The 21,760-nt window shown below is 39.7% G+C and overlaps 1 long non-coding RNA gene across 1 annotated transcript in view; it reads right to left on the bottom strand.

Moving 5' to 3' along the window:
* LOC123331844 overlaps window positions 1-21,760 on the bottom strand; it is a 187,961-nt gene that overhangs the window by 127,153 nt on the left and 39,048 nt on the right. The window contains exon 3 of the long non-coding RNA XR_006548643.2: window positions 19,583-19,672. This is a non-coding gene — a long non-coding RNA (uncharacterized LOC123331844). The remainder of the gene's footprint in view (window positions 1-19,582; window positions 19,673-21,760) is intronic.

The following is a 21,760-nucleotide window of genomic DNA, read 5'->3' on the forward strand; positions in this document are numbered from 1 at the left end:
CACTAAGATCATGGCATCTGATCCCATCACTTCATGGCAAATACATGGGGGAAAAGTGGAAGCAAAGACAGGATTTATTTTCTTGGTCTCCAGAATCACTGCAGATGGTGACTGTAGCCATGAAATTAAAAGACACTTACTCCTTGGAAGAAAAGCTATAACAAACCAAGACAGCATATTATAGAGCAGAGACATCACTTTGCCAACAAAGGTCCATATAGTCAAAGCTATGGCTTTCCCAGTAGTCATGTATGGATGTGAGAATTGGACCACAAAGAAGGCTGCATGCCAGAGAATTGATGCTTTCAAACTCTGGTGCTGCAGAAGACTCCTGAGATCCCTTGGACAGCCAAGAGATTAAACCAGTCAATTCTAAAGAAAATCAACCCTGAATATTCATTAGAAGGACTGATGCTGAAGCTCCAATACTTTGGCCACCTGATGTGAAGACCTGACTCACTGGAAAAGACCCTGTTGCTACAAAAGATTGAGGGCAGGAGGAGAAGAGGGTGACAGAGAGAGATGGTTGGATGGCATCACTGACTCAATGGACATGAGTTTGAGCAAACTCCAGGAGATAGTGAAGGACAGGGAATTCTGGCATGTTGCAGTTCATGGGTTTGCAAAGAGTCGGACACAATAAATGAACAACAATAATGAAATAATAGCATCCTTCAAGTTATACTATCGGTGCCCTCCTGCTCTACTTTATGGAAAGTGCAAGTCCTTCTAGAATGTTTATAAGCTAGAAAGAAATTCCTTAAAAAGACATCTATCTCAACACTAATGTGATGAAGCTGTTTTTAACCTACATACCTCTAAATATTTGGACATATTCTTAGGAAATCAGGAGTTTCTCTGAAGTCTTAATTTGTTTGAAAAATAAATGGACAATAGTGTACTGCATGGAAATGTATACAACTTTACCAATTTTCCAGGCCAACATCTTCGGAGTGCTTCCCCTTTTAAACCTTTGAAAGTATAATTACTACCAGCTATCTAGTTCCTATTGAACATAAGATTATCCAAAAGAAACATCTCCATTGTAGAGAAAAATCAAGCACCACTTTTATATAGCATTGTTTCCAAGGTACAGTGTATTCCAAGTTATGAAAATTTTCTTGATAAATGAACTTGTGGGAGTTAACTCATTTGCAAGTTAGGAGCTGCTTATGTTATATATGTGGCATTTTCCTGTTTTTAAACACTATGCTAGAGAAGATCCTGTGGTTCTTGGCTAATCAGAAGAAATCAAAATGTTTTCTATGGTGATATTTTCTTCATCTCACCAACACATAGTGAGAGACAGAGACCACCAGCTCCCAGACTGGATACAAGGATACTTGGGGAATTACAAAAATACCTTGGTAAGTTAAGTCTCAATTTCTTTTGCCTCCCACACGTACATGTACACAGTTTCCAAGAGGATCCATAAATAAACAAAATCTACCTGAAAACTTTAAACAAATGGCATTATTAATATCATTCTCTAATAAAAGGGAAGAAACAAACCAAAGTCCTGATCAAAAAAGTGTAGTCAGAGATCACTCATAGGAAGGGTCTTAATGGCAAACTGATCCCCATTTCCTTTCCTTTATGTCTGGAAGACAGAGACTGAGCTCCTTATGTGATTTACATGGCCCTTCACAGTCAGGCCCCAGTGTAGCTTTCTGGGATTTTCTCTGTTTCTTGCTACACATAAACTTCCCATACCAGTCAAGTGTCCCTTTATAGTCCCTGAATATCAGTTCCTATGTACTTTTGCTTGCATCATCTCCCCCGCCTGCCTGGCTGAAACAACTTGTCTTTAATGACAGGAGGAAGTCAGGTATATTGAAAGGAGAGTGAGTTCTGGAGTGTGACAGGCCAAAGGTTCAGATCCTGGCTGTGCCGTTTAACAGTCATGTGCCTTTAGGCAAAGTATCTTAATTTCTCTAAATCTCTGTTCCCTAACCTGAAAAGTGAGGATGATAATGTTGCATACCTTGTCGGAATATCATATGGGTTAAATAAGATAATGCATGAAAGGCACCTAGCCCACAGTAGGGCTCCAATAAATAGGATATGTCGTCATCATGATTATGCTTTTTCAGTTTTTAAGTCAAAGTTCAACCACCAGCCAAGCTCAAAGGGTTATCCCCTTTCTCTGAGCTCCAAGATCTTACTGCATCTGTATCACCTATCTAGTATTTTAACAGTATTAGTTTTATCATGGGTGCAAATATCTTATCTAGCCAAGTACACTGAAAGCTCTTTTAGGGCTAGGATTGTGTCAAGCCTTCTCTCTGTTCTCCCAGATAATCTTTTATACAGAGGAAAAGTGCCACCAAAAACAGACTTCCCTGTAGCTCATATGGTAAAAAATCTGCCTGCAATATAGGAGACCCAGGTTCAATACCTGGGTCGAGAAGATCCCATGGAGAAGGGAATGGCAACCAACTCCAGTATTTTTTCCTGGAGAATCCCATGGACACAGGAGCCTGGTAGGCTACAGTCCATGGGGTTGCAATGAGTCAGACACAACTGAGCAACTAACACTACTACTAAAATACCCCAGATATTTGTTGCTTGTCTTATAGATGCAGAGTCAGTAAGCATAATTGGAAGAATGATGGCCTAGGGTTTGAAAGATAATAAATAATAATGCCACTTGTAGCTAACATTTCTCTGAACACATAGTTACTAAAAATAATATACAGTAAGTATTTTCTATATGGTAAACACTCTTCCAGGCACTTGACAAACATGTCTTTTCAGTCTTACAACAACACTGTGATACAGGTATTATTAGCTCCATTTTACAGATGAGGAAACTGAGTCTCCCAGAAGTTAAGGAACTTTGGAGGAATTACATAGCTTGTAAATGGAGGAGGCAGAATCTAGATTATTTGACTCTGGATTCTAAGTTCTAAACCAATAGGCATATTGCCTTACTAAAGGGCAGATGCTATTCTAAGCACTTTACGAATTATCAAAGGTAACCAGATGGTACCTTGTTAATGTGAAAAAATCTACCTAATAGGAAGATTTTTAGCATTCATGGTTGAAAACATGGAGTTCTAGTACCTCAGACCATTCCCACAGTCATCCACTGCTGTAACTCTTGATCATTCTTGGATTGAGGAGACAGTCTATGTGAGAAAAGGGGGGGGGGTGATCAAGAAGCAGCAGACAGATAGGCAGATGGCTGGAGGAGTGGATGGCCATGTGGGAGAGTACCAGAGCTGGTGCCTGCTGTGTCCCAGGGAGGCTCATTGTCCATCAAGGAAAGAGAACGATTGGGAAACGCTTTACAGTACAACACATCACACGGAATAAGAGTCTATTTATCCAGTTGGAGCAAGAAAAAAGTAACAGTGCCCACTTCCTGTGTGGGTGTTCTTGGCCTTTTCCAGCAAGGTGTGCGTTTAAAAAAAGATTAGTACAATAGGGCACGAACAGTCCTATTGAAAACAGCCGCCTGCATAGACTTGGCAGATTTATACTGTGGAACAGTTCCGTCTGACATTTAAAATGTGGCAAAACTACTTAAATTCAATTTAAAAATAAGTTTTCTATAGCCCCTCATTTTCTTCTTATAAACAGGAGTTCAATGAAGATGGCATCATGAGCTTTACAGGATGCCCCTCAGAATGAATGTTTGTCAGAGACAAAAATACACGGCACTAAGAAATGACAAGCTGATTAGGCAGCAATGATTCCCAGGCTCATGCCTGAGAAGAAGACTCTGGAGAAAGAACTCTGGTGGGTGGAATTTGGACTGTGGTTTGGACTGGGATGCAGCTCCAAACCACTGCAGCCAAGTTCACAAAAGGAACATGAACAAATGTCTTAAGCAATGAATGGTAAAGAGGAAAGGGAACAGGGGAAGACTTTCTCTGTAATGTCATGCAGGGACCAATGACTTGGACCTGCATCCTGATTTCCTTGCAGTAGTTGAATTTGGTTAGAAAAAGGGGACTGTGAAATTCTGGTGGAATAGGTCATATAGCAGAGCTACTAGATTGTTTTTGTTCTACAGTGTAAAGATGAAGTGCTTCTTAAGGAACTCAATAGAAATAGATTCAGTAAATCTGAGGAGAAGCCTAGAAATCTGCAATGGGACAAATGCCTTATTCTGACACAGATATCGTGAGTACCCCACTATGAGAAAAACTTTCTTGTGATGGTGACCTTCCCTCATCATCTTGTTCTCCCCCTTGGCTGACTTCATCTGCTCTTCCTAAAATACTGTGTTCATAGACTGATGAAATCTAGAGTTGGAATAAACCTTAAAGATCACTGAAATGCCTTTCACACTCCATGTAGGCATCCCCACCACAGCTTGTCTCACAAGTAGGTCTCCAGCCTCTGCACCTGATCACATTGTTGAATGGCTCTCACTTTAAAAAACAAAAAAGATCACCTTGTACTCCCATAATGTGAAAGCCCATAAAGTGAAAGTCGCTCAGTCATGTCTAACCCTTTGCAACCCCATGGACTATACAGTTCATGGAATTCTCCAGGCCAGAATACTGGAGTGAGTAGCCTTTCCCTTCTCCAGGGAATCTTCCCAACCCAGGGATGGAACCCAGGTCTCCCACACTGCAGGCAGATTCTTTACCTGCTGAGCCACAAGGAAAGCCGAAGGTCTCTACAAAAGTCCAAATTTCATTCAACATGAGAATCATCCAGGGATAGTGAAAAGATCACTAGATCTTAAGTCAGAATTTTAGCTCCTGACCTCTACTTTCTAGTTGGGTGATCTTAAGCAAATCTTACTTGATCTATCTGCAGCTCAGTTGCCTTTTCTGTAGAAGGTGCTAATGCGAAATTTGGTGCAGTGTTAACAGTTAAGAATATGCACTGGAGCCCAGACTGAGGGGGATTAAAACTCGGCTCAACTAGTTGCTAGATGTGTGATGTTGGACATGTTACTTATCCCCTGTATGTCTCAGGTCAGTCACTTGCAAGGTATATCTGGTAATAAGAAAACAAACTTATGTAGTGAAATGTAAATAAGTTAATATGTACAAAGAGGTTCACATACAGTAAGCACAGTGTAAGTGTTAGCTATTACTGCTGCTACTAAGTCACTTCAGTCGTGTCTGACTCTGTGTGACCCCATAGATGGCAGCCTACCAGGCTCCCCGGTCCCTGGGATTCTCCATGCAAGAACACTGGAGTGGGTTGCCATTTCCTTCTCCAATGCATGAAAGTGAAAAGTGAAAGGGAAGTCGCTCAGTCATGTCCGACTCTTTGTGACCCCATGGACTGCAGCCTACCAGGCTCCTCTGTCCATGGGATTTTCCAGGCAAGAGTACTGGAGTGAGGTGCCATCGCCTTCTCTGAAAGTAGCTATTACTGCTGCTGCTGCCAGGCAAGAGTACTGGAGTGGGGTGCCATTGCCTTCTCCAGTAGCTATTACTACTTTCTATTAAATTGGGATAAAATTATTGCAATAACTATCTCATCAGACTGGTATAAAATTAAAAATCATGTGAAATAATATATGATAAAGAGCTCAATAAACCATAAATGCCACATAAATGTTATCAGATTTAGTTGGAACCTGTTCTAAAAGTAACTTCAGACTACAGAGGATAACTCTAATATCTATTCAACATAACAATATCTGAAGATACCTCATCTTGAACTCCCAGGCATAGTAGCTTCAGTGTTTTCAACAGTTCCTTATATCACATAGCTTTATGGCCTCTTCATCGCCTTGGTCAAATTTTATGGATCCACTAAATTTCATTATTTATTTTTATTCATCAAATATTTTGTCAACACCTACTACATTCTAAGTACTATGCTGCATCTTGGAGTTATACCACTGACTGAAACATAGTTCCTACCCTCAAAAAATGTTGTCCAGTGGTCAAAATGCTTCGTAAGGTAGAACATCAAAACGAAATGTTACCAAAGGATTCACTGGGCCAACAAACCACTCCTACTTTGTGTAGTACATATTTATCAATGTAGACTAAGGCTCTATTAGCCTGGCTGATCAGTGTTGATTCATCTTGAGCATATAGTCAAATAACCCTCTAGGATTTACACATTAAAACTCCTGTTGGACCACATCTTCAGCACTCTACATTTATATGGTTGATTGTAAACCCAAGAGTTAAGACTTGAAATTTGTACATATTAAATGAGCTATTATTATTTTCACCCCATCCCTCTATTTAAAACTATAAAAATGTTAATATTTACATAGTTAATTGGCATGCCATCTATACATTCAGTCATTTCATTGATAAAAACGATGAACGGAATACCACTAGAAATTTCCTTTCTGATTGACATAAATTCATTAGCATGCTTGCATTAGAGTTATTCAACCATGTATGGAAACTACTAATACTATTTCCATACAACTCACATTCCAAGCACCCAAATAATAGTAGCTAATACTTATTGATCAATTATTAGATACTGCTCTAATGTCCTTAGACACTGTTTCAAAAGTTTTACATGTATAAACACATCCTGCCCTCTCAACAATGCTATTAAATAAGTGCTACTTCTATTTTGATTTTATAGATCAGAAAACTGGAGAACTGAGAGATAATGTCAAATGCCTGAGAACCCACATCTAATAAGTGGTAAAGCTATGATTTTAAATCTGAAGTCTAGTGCTAGAGCCCACATACCATCACTGTGATATTCCTGTTCTTACTGTTCAACAAATGAAATGGGATTAACTAAGCATAACTTAACCTTCAGTGAAGGCATGCTGAGAGTCCCCATGATCACCACTGCCTTTTCTCAGCATTTGCAATTGATTTCTTTATGAATCTATTAGAGATTTCCACTAAGGATTGATGTCAACATCACAGGATTAAAATTTCTAGATTCGGAGGTCCTCCTTTTACAACAAATCAGATTACCATTAGTTTTGTAATTGCATTTGGTCAGAGACCCCTCTCATTGGATTAGTATGGTGTCTCTCTGACCTATGACTGCATAGTTTGCTTGCATATCCTAATAAAAAGTCAACTTCCAGAATTTCATTAAATATTTAATGAGTGTCCTTGGCAGAAAGGCAGAAAGCCTAACTAAAATCTCAAAAATGGCTCTTTAAACCCATTCAGTGAGAAAGAAAATGAAGCAGAAGACAAGAAAGTTTATATTCCAAGCAGACACTGGTAATTATCACATTGGACCACGCATCTGTCTAGCCACCTTCTGTTCACAAGATGAAATTAAAACTGTTGGTGTGCTGGCTTGCTATTCCTGTTAGTTACAGTCCCCTCTTATGTGTCTCCAGGTAGGGATGCTCTGCATTGCTGTTTCATTTCACTGACATTTCGAGAGAGTAGAATGACCCTTCTGTTTTTATTTCTTTGTCCCTAATAGGGTCTGTTACCAGATCGCCCCCAGAAAAAGCTATTTATTGCTGTCTCTTTTATTGTTTTTCTTTTTATCTCTCTGCCAACTTTCTGTGGAAAAACTTTGAGCACTTGATTGGGTGGGGGGTGGAAAAGTGGGAAGATAGGAAATAAATTGCTGGCTTTTATTTGTGGATATGCACTGTGTCGGCTTTTTGGCAAAAATTGTTCAAGTTCCTATCAATTTTATGGGAAAATGTTAACTCCCAAAACTGAAAGAGTAAATCCTCAAAAAATTTTAGATCTTCATTTTTCAACATGTGTACTGTAGAACATGAAATCAGAGTTGATTTTCTACAGTGTGTTTGGGAGGAGGAAGTTGAACTCTCAAACTAGTTTGGGGAAATTTTTATAATGTTTTTTATATAAGTGAATATTATTTATGATTTCAATCAATTTAAGTAATTTCCAACATTTACAATTTCCATCATTATTCACAACTGTTTATTGAGCACCACTGTTTATTCAGGTACTCTTGCAGGATCTGCATATAGAATGGTGAATAAGCAGATATGGTCCCTGCCCTCAGGAAGCTAACATTTCAGCTGGGGAGACAGAAAATATTCAACTCAGTGAATAAATAAATGAGATCACCTTGCTGCTGTTGTTGTTTAGTCACTAAGTAGGGTCCCACTCTCTTGCAACCCCATGGACTGTAATCCACCAGGCTCCTCTCTCCATGGGATTTTTCAAGCAAGAATACTGAAGTGGGTCGCCGTTCCCTTCTCCAGGGGATCTTCCTGACTCATGGACCAAATCTGCTTCTCCTGCATTTGCAGGCAGATTCTTTAATAATACATATTTTTTAATAAGACATTGGGGTGAGGTTGAACATGGCAAGAAGATGTATTGGAACTACCTTAGAACCACGAGGGAAGGACTCTCCAAGGAGGTGATATTTGATCTGAAACTTATGGCTCTTCCATTGGGATAGGAGGGGAAGAGTTAGCAACAGAGATGGGTGAATACTGGAAATTCCCTGAGACTAGAAAATGTTTGGGCTTCCCTGCTTGCTCAGTGGGCTTCCCTCATGGCTCATTCGGTAAAAAATCTGCCTGCAATGCAGGAGACCCAGGTTCAATTCCTCAGTTGGGGAGATCCCCTGGAGAAGAAAATGACAACCCACTCCAGTATTCTTGCCTGGAGAATCCCCTGGACAGAGGAGCCTGGCAGGCTACAGTCCATGGTGACTCAGTGGTAGCCTGGTGAGCTACAGTCCATGGGGTTGCAAAAGAGCCAGACATGACTTAGCGACTTAACAACAACAAGAAAGTTTGATGTGTTCAAGAAACAGCAAAGAAGCTGATGTGGCTGTAGCAGAGTGTTAAGGGCAAGAAGGGTACCAGATGATGCTCAAAGGAAGGCAGGGCCAGCTTATGTACAGCTTTGTGAACTATGGTAGGGATTAAATGATTTTGAGCAAGAAAGTGGCTTAACTCAGTTTACATCAAGACTTTGAGAAGTCCCATCTTAAAGAAATCTGCTTAGAATTTTTAATCCAGGAGTTCCCAAGCACAGTTGATCACTGAAGACTTTATCTCTATAGAATACATTTTAACATCTTGCATAATACTATCCCATAGCATACCAGTTTAGGAAACACTTGAGATAAATCTGTGAGTGAAATAGCTATTTTGCAGTAATTGAATGTTTGAGGATGTACTGAAAATAGAGACATACGGATGAATACAGACAGACAGATGATGTGAAATAGACATTTTTGCTCTAGTTTTATGCAGGATACTGAGTAGATCATAGAGTTGGGATGAAGGAGGTTAGAGTTCTTTTATTCTTACAAAATAGCCACATTTTCTTTTCTCAAACAATGAAACTACTTGTTATCAGGAAGACTTCTATTTTACCTGTCTTCTCTCAGAGGATTTTGCTCATAGAGGATTCTGAAGGAAAAGCAGTTGGACCTAGAGCAATGTTTGTGTGGTTTGCTTTGAAAGAACAAATCAGTAATGCCCATCATTTCTTACAATATGCATCTTTCAGGATTGGAGAGGAGAAATGGAGAAGTGAGTAAGAAGAGACAGCTGAGTAGTAGGTAAGAGAAAGGGGATATTCAAGTTGAATGTGTGGAGCTCACAACATGATGGATGTCAGGGTCTTTGCACAAGCAATGTTATTTCCTCCTTGTCATTTGAAGGATGGTTACAAGATGAAGGAATAATGGGAAAGTGATGGGAGACAGTCTAGTAGAGTGGTTAAAAGCATGGTCTTTGAAGTCAGGCTTGGTTTCCAGACCCAGATCTACCAGTTACTAGCTGTGTTGCTTTGGACAAGTTATTTAACCTCTCTGAGACTTGGGTTCATCATCTATAAAATGAAGATGACAATGGTATCCAGTTCATAAGAATGTTGAAGGTATTAAATTAGATTATATATGTAAAGAGCTGAGTGCAGTACCTGGTATAGTACATATGAAAAAATGTTTCTGTTGTCAAACTTATTAATGCCTGGGCCTTTGGGAGAGAGGACAATGGAAATGCAGTTCAATATTATCTGATGGAAGTTTCTGTAATAATGGCAGTATCTGTGATCTGAACTATAATAGCTTAGCCACTAGACACATGGGAACATTGAGCACTTGAAATTTTTCTAGTGCAAGTGAGGAACTAAAATATTAGTCCCATTTAAGTTGATTAAAATTTAAATTTAAGTAGCTATGTGTATCTATTGGCTACCATATTAGACAGTGCAGCTCTAGGTGTTCAGAATTTTGAGAAAGAGATACTATTTGAAATGCCTCTGGATTTGGAAGGGGAAGGCGCAAAGAGAAAAAAAAAAATAGGGTAGATTGTAAAGGGGAGACAAAGCAAAGGACTGAAGCTTCCAAGAGAATTAAGATGAGAATATAAGAAATGCCATTCTTGGTTCTATCACCCAGTCAAATAGGAATTTTCTAAGATGTTAACTATGACACCCCCTAACAAAGCTGAGAACTAGACCCACTACATCTATACCTTTCCCTGTGGATCTAAAAATCAAATCTTTTTCTCAGCCCTTCTTGACCCTTTTTCTATTTTCAGCCTGCCTCATTTCCAAAGGTAATAGGTTCCATATGTTTACCACCTGCTGGATAAAGTGGTATTTCTACTTTATTGCTTTCAAGCTACCTCCTCTAGCTCCAAGTAATAGTACTTGTCTTTGATGAGTTCCAAGTGCTTTAAAGATATCCCCAAATAACCCAACAAGCAGTGAACATGTCAGTTCTTCTCCTGAGACTCTTGGCTCATATAACCGCATTTGGTCCTCAGGGTCAGAGGGGGCACTCTGCAGTGTCCTGGTGTGTCCTAACCTGCCTTAGCACTTAAAACTCCTCTGATGACGGTTTTCTATTGGGTAAAATCTTTGCTTTTAGAAACCCATTAAAATGCAAGTGTGTCATACTTGAATCCAAAACAACCACTTAACACCTTTGACTTACGTCTTTTCTGCATCAAATTCTAAGGACCTGGACCTATGTGAGTTGGGATTTGGAAAGAACATATAAGGAAAGGCCCTGACCTTGGAGGGTCTGCCACCTTGCATGGGGTACCACAGAAGAATAAATGCAAAAGTACAAAACACAAGAGACAACAGAAGAAGAACATCAAATAACACCAATTTTTCCAGTAGTCATGTACAGATGGGAGAGCTGACCATAAAGAAGGCTGAGAGCCAAAGAATTGATGCTTTGGAACTGTGGTGCTGGAGAAGACTCTTGCGAGTCCCTTGGATAGCAAGGAGACCAAACCAGTCAATCCTAGAGGAAATCAACCCTGAATATTCATGGAAAGGACTGATGCTGAAGCTCCAATACCACTTGATGTGATGAGCTGACTCATTGGAAAAGACCCTGATGCTGGTAAAGAATGAAGGCAAGAGTTTTTCTTTCTGGCTTACTTCACTCTGTATAATAGGCTCCAGTTTCGTCCACCTCATTAGAACTGATTCAAATGTATTCTTTTTAATGGCTGAGTAATACTCCATTGTGTATATGTACCACAGCTCTCTTATCCATTCATCTGCTGATGGACATCTAGGTTGCTTCCATGTCCTGGCTATTATAAACAGTGCTGCAATGAACATTGGGGTACACGTGTCTCTTTCCCTTCTGGTTTCCTCAGTGTGTATGCCCAGCAGTGGGATTGCTGGATCATAAGGCAGTTCTATTTCCAGTTTTTTAAGGAATCTCCACACTGTTCTCCATAGTGGCTGTACTAGTTTGCATTCCCACCAACAGTGTAAGAGGGTTCCCTTTTCTCCACACCCTCTCCAGCATTTATTGCTTGTAGACTTTTGGATCGCAGCCATTCTGACTGGGGTGAAATGGTACCTCATAGTGGTTTTGATTTGCATTTCTCTGATAATGGTAACAATAACCCTGTGTACGAGACAGCAAAAGAGACACTGATGTATAGATCAGTCTTATGGACTCTGTGGGAGAGGGAAAGGGTGGGAAGATTTGGGAGAATGGCACTGAAACATGTATAATATCATGTATGAAACAAGTCGCCAGTCCAGGTTCAATGCACGATACTGGATGCTTGGGGCTGGTGCACTGGGACGACCCAGAGGGATGGTATGGGGAGGGAGGAGGGAGGAGGGTTCAGGATGGGGAACACATGTATACCTGTGGCAGATTCATTTCAATATTTGGCAAAACTAATACAATATTGTTATATTATTGTAAAAAAAAGAATGAAGGCAGGAGAAGGGGACAACAGAGGATGAGATGGTTAGATAGCATCACTGACTCAATGGACATGAGTTTGAGCAAACTTCGGGAGATAGTGAAGGACAGGGAAGCCTGGTGTGGTGCAGTTCACGGTGTCGCAAAGAGTCGGACATGACTTAGCAACTGAACAACAATAACATGTAAGTTTTGACCCCTTCCACAATGAGGCTCTCTTTCTTACTTCATTGTATCACAACAGTGAACCAAGTTACAGGGTTCAGAAGCCACCAGATGAAGTTGTTCCAACTCCCTCCACAAATAACTGATTGAAATGATTCACTTGTTAGCAACAGGAAAAACTAATGTTTCTTTGAACTGATCATCTTCCTGAGAATTTTATTTGGACTTTGAGTAGTTTCCAGGAAATCTTCTTTATGAGGATATTTTAATTGTCTCCAGGAAGCCCTCAGTTTGGCCTTTTTTGACTCCATTCTCCCTGAATCTGTCAGTAAAATAACAATACATAGTTTTGCCTCAGATCTACATCTGGTTAATGATACTGGTCCAGTACAAACTGAATTCAAAGATAATCAGTATCAAGTAATGACATTGTTTATGGGACACTAAGTTTTCCATTAAATTTAACAAATAATTCTTAAGTATCTACTATGTAGGGCTATGAGGGACACAAGGACAAATTTTTAAAGAAATTCCTGTCTTCAAGAAGCATATGAGACGGAATATTATCTTCTTCTTCTCTAGGTCATTCAGTATTTATCACATTTTAATTTTGTATCTACTATGCCAAAAACTTTGCTAGGAATTGGGTGTTAATAGGGAACTAGACAGACATTCCCTGTCCTCAGGGAGCTTTGTATTCAGCAAACATTTGTGATTTATTTTGACTTGAGACTCAGCTCATCTTAGAGTACCTAATATGAAAGACCATTTACTTGAGCATTTGTCTTGTGTCTCCTTTAGGAAAGGCATGAAAGGTAGAGATGGTATTTATAATAACACAGCCTTGGAGAGTTTTTTGAATGAAGAAAAGGAGTAATCAAATCTGAACTCTCAGAAGCTTAACCTGGCATCCTATATGTTGAATCTCCTGCTAGGAGATGAGAAAGTCAGGAGTCAGGGAGAAATGTTATGTAAAGTCCAAACAAAAAGCAATGAGGTCAGTTATTAGGAGAGTGTCAATGGGCATATAAAGGTAAATGGCTTGGTAAATGACTAGTTTTAGGTTGGAGAAATTGAACAGCATGGCAAAGCTGGGGTAGAAAAAGGAATTAATCATATTTTGCACATTAGTTAGAGATTAAAGATTTGTAAAAAAAAATGTGTTTAAAATTCTGGGGGTTCTCTGGAGAGTTCATCATTTCAGAAAGGACTCAGCAACATTAAAAAGAAATCAGGAGTTCATTTAATCCTTATCATCTATGGGCATGCTGCTGCTGCTGCTGCTAAGTCGCTTCAATCGTGTCCAACTCTATGCGACCCCAGAGACGGCAGCCCACCAGGCTCCCCTGTCCCTGGGATTCTCCAGGCAAGAACACTGGAGTGGGTTTCCATTTCCTTCTCCAATGCATGAAAGTGAAAAGTGAAAGTGAAGTCGCTCAGTCGTGTCTGGCTCTCAGCGACCCCATGGACTGCAGCCTACCAGGCTCCTCCATCCATGGGATTCTCCAGGCAAGAGTACTGGAGTGGGGTGCCATTGCCTTCTCCGATCTATGGACATAACTATGTTCAATTCAACACATGCCTATTGAGTATCATTCACTATGTCCTAAGTACCCTTCAAGGCACTGGGAATAAAATAGTAAAGGAACATAGGAGTGGTTCCTGCCACTAAAATCTTATAGTCTTTTGATGTAAATAATAATAAAATAGCCATTAATTCAATATATACTTAATGAGTGTGTACAGACTCTAAATGCTGAAAATACAATGAGAAAAACAAATAAAAATCTCTACCCTGATGGAGCTCATATTTCAGTAGAGGAGACTGACTCCTCCAAAGTAAACAAATATTTCAGATAATGATAATTGCTATTAAAAATGGAACCAGGTAACAGGATATAGTGGCAGAGATGATGAGGTTTACTTTAGATGGGGTGGCAGGAGAGGGCTCTTTGGTTGTAGGTTGGTTGTTAAGTGGCTCAGTCATGTCCCACTCTTTGTGACTCCATGGACTATAGCCCACCAGGCTCCTCTGTCTATGGAATTCTCCAGGCAAGAATCCTGGAGTGGGTTGCCATTTCCTTTTCTAGGGGATTTCTTGACCCAGGGATTGAACCCATGTCTCCTGCACTGGCCGGTGGATTCTTCACCACTGTGCCACCAGGGAAGCCCAAGGGCTTTTTGAGGAGGGAGCAGATTGTGCAAAATATCCAGGGCAAGAGAATTCCATGTAGAAGAAAGAGCATCCCAAGGTTCTCAGAAGGAAAATAGCAAGGCAGTTTCAAGGGTCAGGAACAAAGCCAGTGTGGCTGTAGCAGAATGAGCAAAAGGAAGAGAGGTAAGAAGGGGTAGGCTTATGGAAGGTTCTATATATAGGTCATGGTAAGGAAGTTGGTTTCACTCTCAGTGTATCAAGAGCTTTAAGAAGAAAGCAACGTGATTTAGTTAACATTTTTAAAAGGGTCACTCTGGCTGCTGTGCTGAGAATAAACTTCAGAGCAGCAGGAGTAGAAGCAGGGAGACCTGTTAGGAGCCTATAAATACACATATATATCTGTAAGTCTTTTGTCTTTTATGGTAAAACAATGTTTCTCCCTTATGAAGAAACATTTCTCCTTATAAAATATTTCCCCATCACTCATCACTTTTTATTCCAGTGCAGAGAAATAAAACAAATTCTTCAATGTAAATGGTAGGAAATTATATTAAATTTTGGCTATTTAGGAAATTTATTCGTTCATTAAACAAATATGTACTGATTGGCTACTAAGTGCCATGCACTCTGCTAGACCCTGGAGACACAAATCTGAACAAAACAGCAATAATAACTTCCCTCATGGAGTTTTTTTATCTTGTGTGAAATCAGCTCATATCTATGAGCTGATTATATACAGACATTCAAATTGGGAAAGGAGTACAACAAGGCTGTATACTGTAACCCCGTTTATTTAAATTATATGCAGAGTAAATCATGCACAATGCCAGGTTGGATGAAGCACAAGATGGAATCAAGATTGCCAGGAGAAATATCAATAACCTCAGATATGCAGATGACACCACCCTTTTGGCAGAAAGTGAAGAGGAACTAAAGAGCCTCTTGATGAAAGTAAAAGAGGAGAGTGATAAAGCTGCCTTAAAGCTCAACATTTAAAAAGCTAAGATCATGACATCTAGTCCCATCGCTTCATGGCAAATAGATGGGGAAACAATGGAAACAGTGAAAGGTTTTATTTTCTTGGGCTCCAAAATCACTGCATATGGTGACTGAAGCCATGAAATTAAAAGATTCTTGTTCCTTGGAAGAAAAGTTATGACCAACCTAGACAACATATTAAAAGCAGAAACATTATTTTGCCAACAAAGGTCTGTCTAGTCAAAGCTATGATTTTTCCAGTAGTCATGTAAGGATGTGAGAGTTGGAGTATAAAGAAAGCTGAGTGCCGAAGAATTGATGCTTTTGAACTGTGGTGTTGGAGAAGACTCTTGAGAGTCCCTTGGACTGCATGGAGATCCAAGCAGTCCATCCTAAAGGAAATAAGTCCTGAGTCTTCATTGGAAGGACTGATGCTGAAGCTGAAGCTCCAATACTTTGACCACCTGATGCGAAGAACTTAGTCAGTGGAAAAGATCCTGATGCTGGGAAAGATTGAGGGTAGGAGGAGAAGGGAATGACAGAGGATAAGATGGTTGGATGGCTTCACCGACCTGATGGACATGAGTTTGAGCAAGCTACAAGGGATGGTGATGGACAGGGAAGCCTGGAGTTCTGCAGTCAATGGGGTCACAAAGAATCAGACATGACTGAGCAACTGAACTGAACTGATGTGGTCATATGCATTGCCATTTAAGTGTAGGACACATGTGAAAGGGGAAAACCTGTTTAGGAAAGACCTTAACTCAGAGTTTTCAATCTATCATTAGACATGGATTGTCAAGTTTTAATCATAACTGCACTTCCAATAGCAGGGAAAGAATGAAGTATAACTTTGTTATTCACTCGTTAAGTCATGTCCAACTTTTTGTGATGCCATGAGCTGCAGCACATCAGGCTTCCCTGTCCTTAACTATCTCCCAGAGTTTGCTCAAACTCATGTCCATTAAATCAGTAATGCCATCCAACCATCTCATCCTCTGTTGTCCCCTTCTTCTCCTGCCCTCAAATCTTTCCCAGCATCAGGGTCTTTTCCAATGAGTTGACTCTTCACATCAGGTAACCAAATATTGAAGCTTCAGCCCAAGTCCTTCCCATGACTATTTAGGGTTTATTTCCTTTAGGATTGACTGGTTTGATCTCCTTGCTGTCCAAGAGACTTTCAAGAGTCTTCTCTAGCTCCACAGTTTGAAAGTATCAATTCTTTGATGCTCAGCCTTCTTTATGTTCCAACTCTCACATCCATACATAACTACTGGAAAGTATAACTGACTATGTTAAAATAAGGAGGTAGCCCCCCCAAAAGAAACTACAATGCCATAGAGAGCCTCCTCAGTACACAGCACACGACTGGAGGTTCTGCAGGAAAACACTAATCAAGCAAGGACCCTGTCCTAAAGAAGCTACAGTGTCATGTCATCCAAGAGGCCTTTCCTGATCGTCCCTACCATTCCTAGTCCTGGTAAGACAACCTCCTCTAGCATCCATCCACCTGCTGTTTATGACTCCATGACCCTATAGTCTATGGCAATTGTTTTTTAACTTATCTTTCTTCCCTGAGTTTTTTTTTAACTCATCTTTCTTCCCTGACTAGACAATGAATCCCATAAAACCAGTGGTATTAGTCAGCCTGCTCACTGAGGTGTGCCCACATTTTAATTAAAGATGGCACATGATGGGTGCTCAGTAAATGATGAATAAACAATACAAGGTGAAAAGTAATAAGTGCCATGAGTGATGTATAGATAAGTTGCTATGAACATTCACTGGACGGAGTGGGCACTTCTAATCAAGGTAAGTTAGAAAATGGTTGGTAGAGGATTATTTTTGTGCTGGTCTATGAAGATCAAACCAGATTGGTTGTAGGTATGAGGGAAGACATCCCATGTGAATAGTGCAAACAAAGGCATGGAAATGGAACACCCCATTTAAAAATTGTTAAACTAAAAGGAGAATAGGAAGTGGTGGGAGGTAATATTGGAAAGGTAGCTTAAGGACTGAAGTGTAAAGGGCCTTGATTGTCAGACTCACGGATTTGATCATCTGAAATCTAGTCCAATCCACTACAACATTCAGGATTTGAAATCAGAAGATCTGGATTCTGGGTCTAGTTTTGCCATTTGTCAGCTATGTAACTTAAGGAAAACTATTAGAAACTCTGGTGGTCTGGGACTTCCCTGGTAGTTCAGTGGTTAAGACTCCAAATTCCCACTTCAGGAGGCGCAGATTTGATACCTGGTTGGGAAACTAAGGTCCCACATGCCACACAACATGGTCCAAAACAAAAGACCCTGATAATCTGAGCCTGTGATTCATTGACATAATATTCAGAAATGGGAAATACAGCAAGGAAAGGGAGGAAGGTAGTTCACTTTTATATCTGTGAAATTTGAGGGTACCATATGATATCCAAGTAGAGATGTTCAGTGAACAGTAGAGATATTTGGGGGATTTAAAACCAGTAGAGGGAGGTTAGAAATATTGATTTAGTAGACATAAAAACAGAACTGACAGTTGAACTCATGATTTTTAAATAAAGAGAAATAGTAATCAAAGTCAACACCTGAAGAAGGATTTTGTTAAAAAATGCTTTTGATCAATTTAGATTCAGTTCAAGAAATACATTTGAAGAGCAAAGAAATCTCAGACTATCTCTTTACTATTAGCATTCTGCTGCTGAATACTCTTGTAGCCATGGAGATAATAGTTCCCTAAACCAACTCCAGACATACGCGACCTTTTAGGCCACTCAAACCTCTATTTCCTCTCACCATAGAAGCCGAACATCTCTAATCAGAAGTTACCATATTATATAAAAAATTGTTTTTCTCACTGTCATCTGAAGCTCATCTATGCTTTTTGAATCCCATTATAAATTAGTTTCATCTAAAAAAAAACTTCTTTAAGATACTCTCAGAAAGTAGCAATGTTCTCCGTATAATTCCAATCATACCAGGGAGTTCATCTTATCAGAAATAGCTGAATAATGTTGGGACTCTCAAAGCCCTTCCTTAATTCTATTCTCTAAACTCTCAGGAAGATCATGGCATGTAAGTTTAAAGTGTAACCTTCAATTCATCTAGTCTATCCCTGCTCCTGAGGGTGGGCAGGTAGGTGCTAAGTAATACTTCCCAGACACCACGTGAACTTCAGGCTTATGTAAGTGGGATCCTGATTCCTCATTGAACAATTGCCAACCTTTTTTCACTTAGGTACTGAATTTTATCTCAGTACTTTCAGCTACAGCCTGAAGACCTGCTTCAACCCTGAAAGATGCCTCAAACTAGAGCCTTGTCTCCTGACTCGAAGTGTCATTAACTTCTGTACTATTGCCAAGTTCCACCAAAGAGATCATCATTATGCTGACCACCAATGGAGCCAAATTGCATTGCCTGAGATAACCTTGACTTTTGGGTCCCGTCCCAGAGTGCAGGTCTACAGGTGGGTAATTCATCTTAGGCCTTGACATTGCCATATCGCAAGCTGCTTCTCTTTCCCCACTAGTCTGGGCTGCTGAAGTACCATGCACACCTAGCAACTGAGCCACTAGACATCTGTCAACAAATGTGTGGATGATTCAGTGAAAATCCATTCCCCACTATTGGAAGAACAATGTATGTGCAACCTGTATTTTCCATAGTTTATGAAGCTAAGCCAAAATGCATCTTAATTGAATAATCACTGGTGATCAGCAGTACATACTTCATATAAGAGCCTACAATGAGGACTTCATCCCTCACATATACACACAAGAACATGGAAATGAGGGCAATAAAGATTGTCTTCAGAATTCATAAGAAAACACATAATAAATTAGAAAAATAATTAGCAAAATCATTTTCAAGAAACTGAATTTTTATAGGCCAGTAGGGTTAGACCTTAACCTGATTAAGTTTATTAATATGGCTACAGGCATAATTTGTCTGTAAGAAGTGGAGCTGATCAGACAGAAAGGGAAATATGATAATCGATGAACAAATATTGACCTTTGACACTGCCCATTCAAACACTGTCCAGGGGACAAAATACCTTAGCCAAAGAGTTTTGCATTCTAATTGCATTAGCAAGACTCTCCATCTCTATTATGATAATGAATATAGAAAGTTGAAACAAGTGTATTATTCCCATTGCAAGACCTCTCTTTACTTGAGATACTTTAGTCTATCTTAGTTATATGTGATTAAATACGCATTTCATGTAACTCACCTTGACCTGATTCAAAGCTCATCAGGTTTCATGTTTAGATGCCTTGCTAAAGGTCCCACAGTTGTGATTTGACTTTCCATATTCATCTGCCTAGAAGGAGACAATATGTTGGCCATAAAGACTTCATAGATTTCAGTTCCTGTGAAATTTCTCATTGTGATTTAACACATTGGTACTCTGATTATGATTTTGCTTCCCATGTAAATTGTCCTGAAGGCAGAGAATTTCTGGTCATGCCAAAACAAGTATATTGATCTATAACACTCATTTTGTTCATCATTCATTAATATACTGACATCCTAGTATTATCATTACTCTTATGAGAATGTCAGTATGGATTTGCCTCTGAGTGATGGATCCACTCTAAATAAAAATAACCTCTAAGTTGGTGTTTGATTGAAAATGTGTTTTATTCACACTATTTGTATCAAATAGTATTAGAATTAACTGCAAATAACAAAAAATATAAGCAAAATGGAAGCGTATTTCTCTCTCAATGTAGGAAATTAAGGGCCAGAATGGTGGCTCCAGGATTGTCAAGAACTCTGATTACAAATCTACCTTATTGTTCCATAACTCTCAACTTTAGGCTTCCGCCTCAGGATTCAAAATGCCTATGGCAGGCAGCTCTAGCATCACAGAGGACATGACAGCCTTATCCCTGTCCTTACTCCTCTGGCTGGAATTTGGGTGTGGTGGTAGAATTTCTCACATGGAGCATCTCCCAGCAAATGCCAGCCCCTTTGTATAATTGCTTTTCACTTGTACATTTCTGGACTGTGCAAAGGGTCTACATTCAAATTCCAAGGCCACCTGAGGGCAAGCCCATGATTACGAATTCTCAGAAAAGATATTTTCCTCTGCCAAAACATTGTTTCTTTGCCTGAGACAACCTCCCTTGCCATCTTCTCCTAAGGAGAAAAATTTTCCTAGTACAGACTTTCACTGCACATAAAACACTTTTTTTTTTAATTCACTTTATTTATTTTTTTAATTTTATTTTTAAACCTCAAACACTGTATTAGTTTTGCCAAACATCAAAACGAATCTGCCACAGGTATACATGTGCTCCCCATCCTGAACCCTCCTCCCTCCTCCCTCCCCACACCATCCCTCTGGGTCGTCCCAGTGCACCAGCCCCAAGCATCCAGTATCGTGCATTGAACCTGGACTGGCGACTCGTTTCATACATGATATTACACATGTTTCAATGCCATTCTCCCAAATCTTCCCACCCTCTCCCTCTCCCACAGAGTCCATAAGACTGTTCTATACATCAGTGTCTCTTTTGCTGTCTCGTACACAGGGTTATTGTTACCATTTTTCTAAATTCCATATATATGCGTTAGTATACTGTCTTGGTGTTTTTCTTTCTGGCTTACTTCACTCTGTATAATAGGCTCCAGTTTCATCCACCTCATTAGAACTGATTCAAATGTGTTCTTTTTAATGGCCGAGTAGTACTCCATTGTGTATATGTACCACAGCTTTCTTATCCATTCATCTGCTGATGGACATAAAACACTTTAAGAGACCTAGTTTTACATGGAGGTCTCAGTCTCAATTCTGACACTGTGCATGGGTGTTAAAACACAGACCTTGGTTACCAATATCCAAATTTCCAACATCCCCAGGGAAATCAGTGCTAACTCAGGAGTATCACTCTAGTTTATAGTTTCCTCTTTGTGTTTAACCCCTGGAAATATCTTTCTGTCTTGAAGACTCAACTATGCCTTAAGAACTATGTTTCTTCTATTCGCCAAAATGTAAACTCCACAAGGTCAGGAATGTGCATCTGTTTGTTTTACTTCTGCAGCACTTAGAACACTGCCTGGAACACGGGAAATGTGTTCAATAATATTTGGTGAGTAAGTTAATTTGAGCCAGCATGTCCAGCATTGCATCTAGGAGTGGGGCAAGAGTTACCAGATTATCTAATATATGGTATTTCTAGAATGAAAGTCAGATCCATGCCCTTTCCACTGTACTATGCTATCATTCGTGTTTACAGTTATGGTGAGATTTTCAGAGTGTGTTTCCAATGTCAGCGTATGGCAACTCTAGACAGAGGGAACTAATCCTCTTCAGAGTCATCTTAACCACCATATTCAATTAAGAAACTGGATTCTCCAATTGCATAGGTATAGTGCAACCAGACTGTGCCTCTAGGTAAATTCT

The sequence above is a fragment of the Bubalus bubalis genome, chromosome X, assembly GCF_019923935.1.
Source record: "Bubalus bubalis isolate 160015118507 breed Murrah chromosome X, NDDB_SH_1, whole genome shotgun sequence".
Lineage (NCBI taxonomy): Eukaryota > Metazoa > Chordata > Mammalia > Artiodactyla > Bovidae > Bubalus > Bubalus bubalis.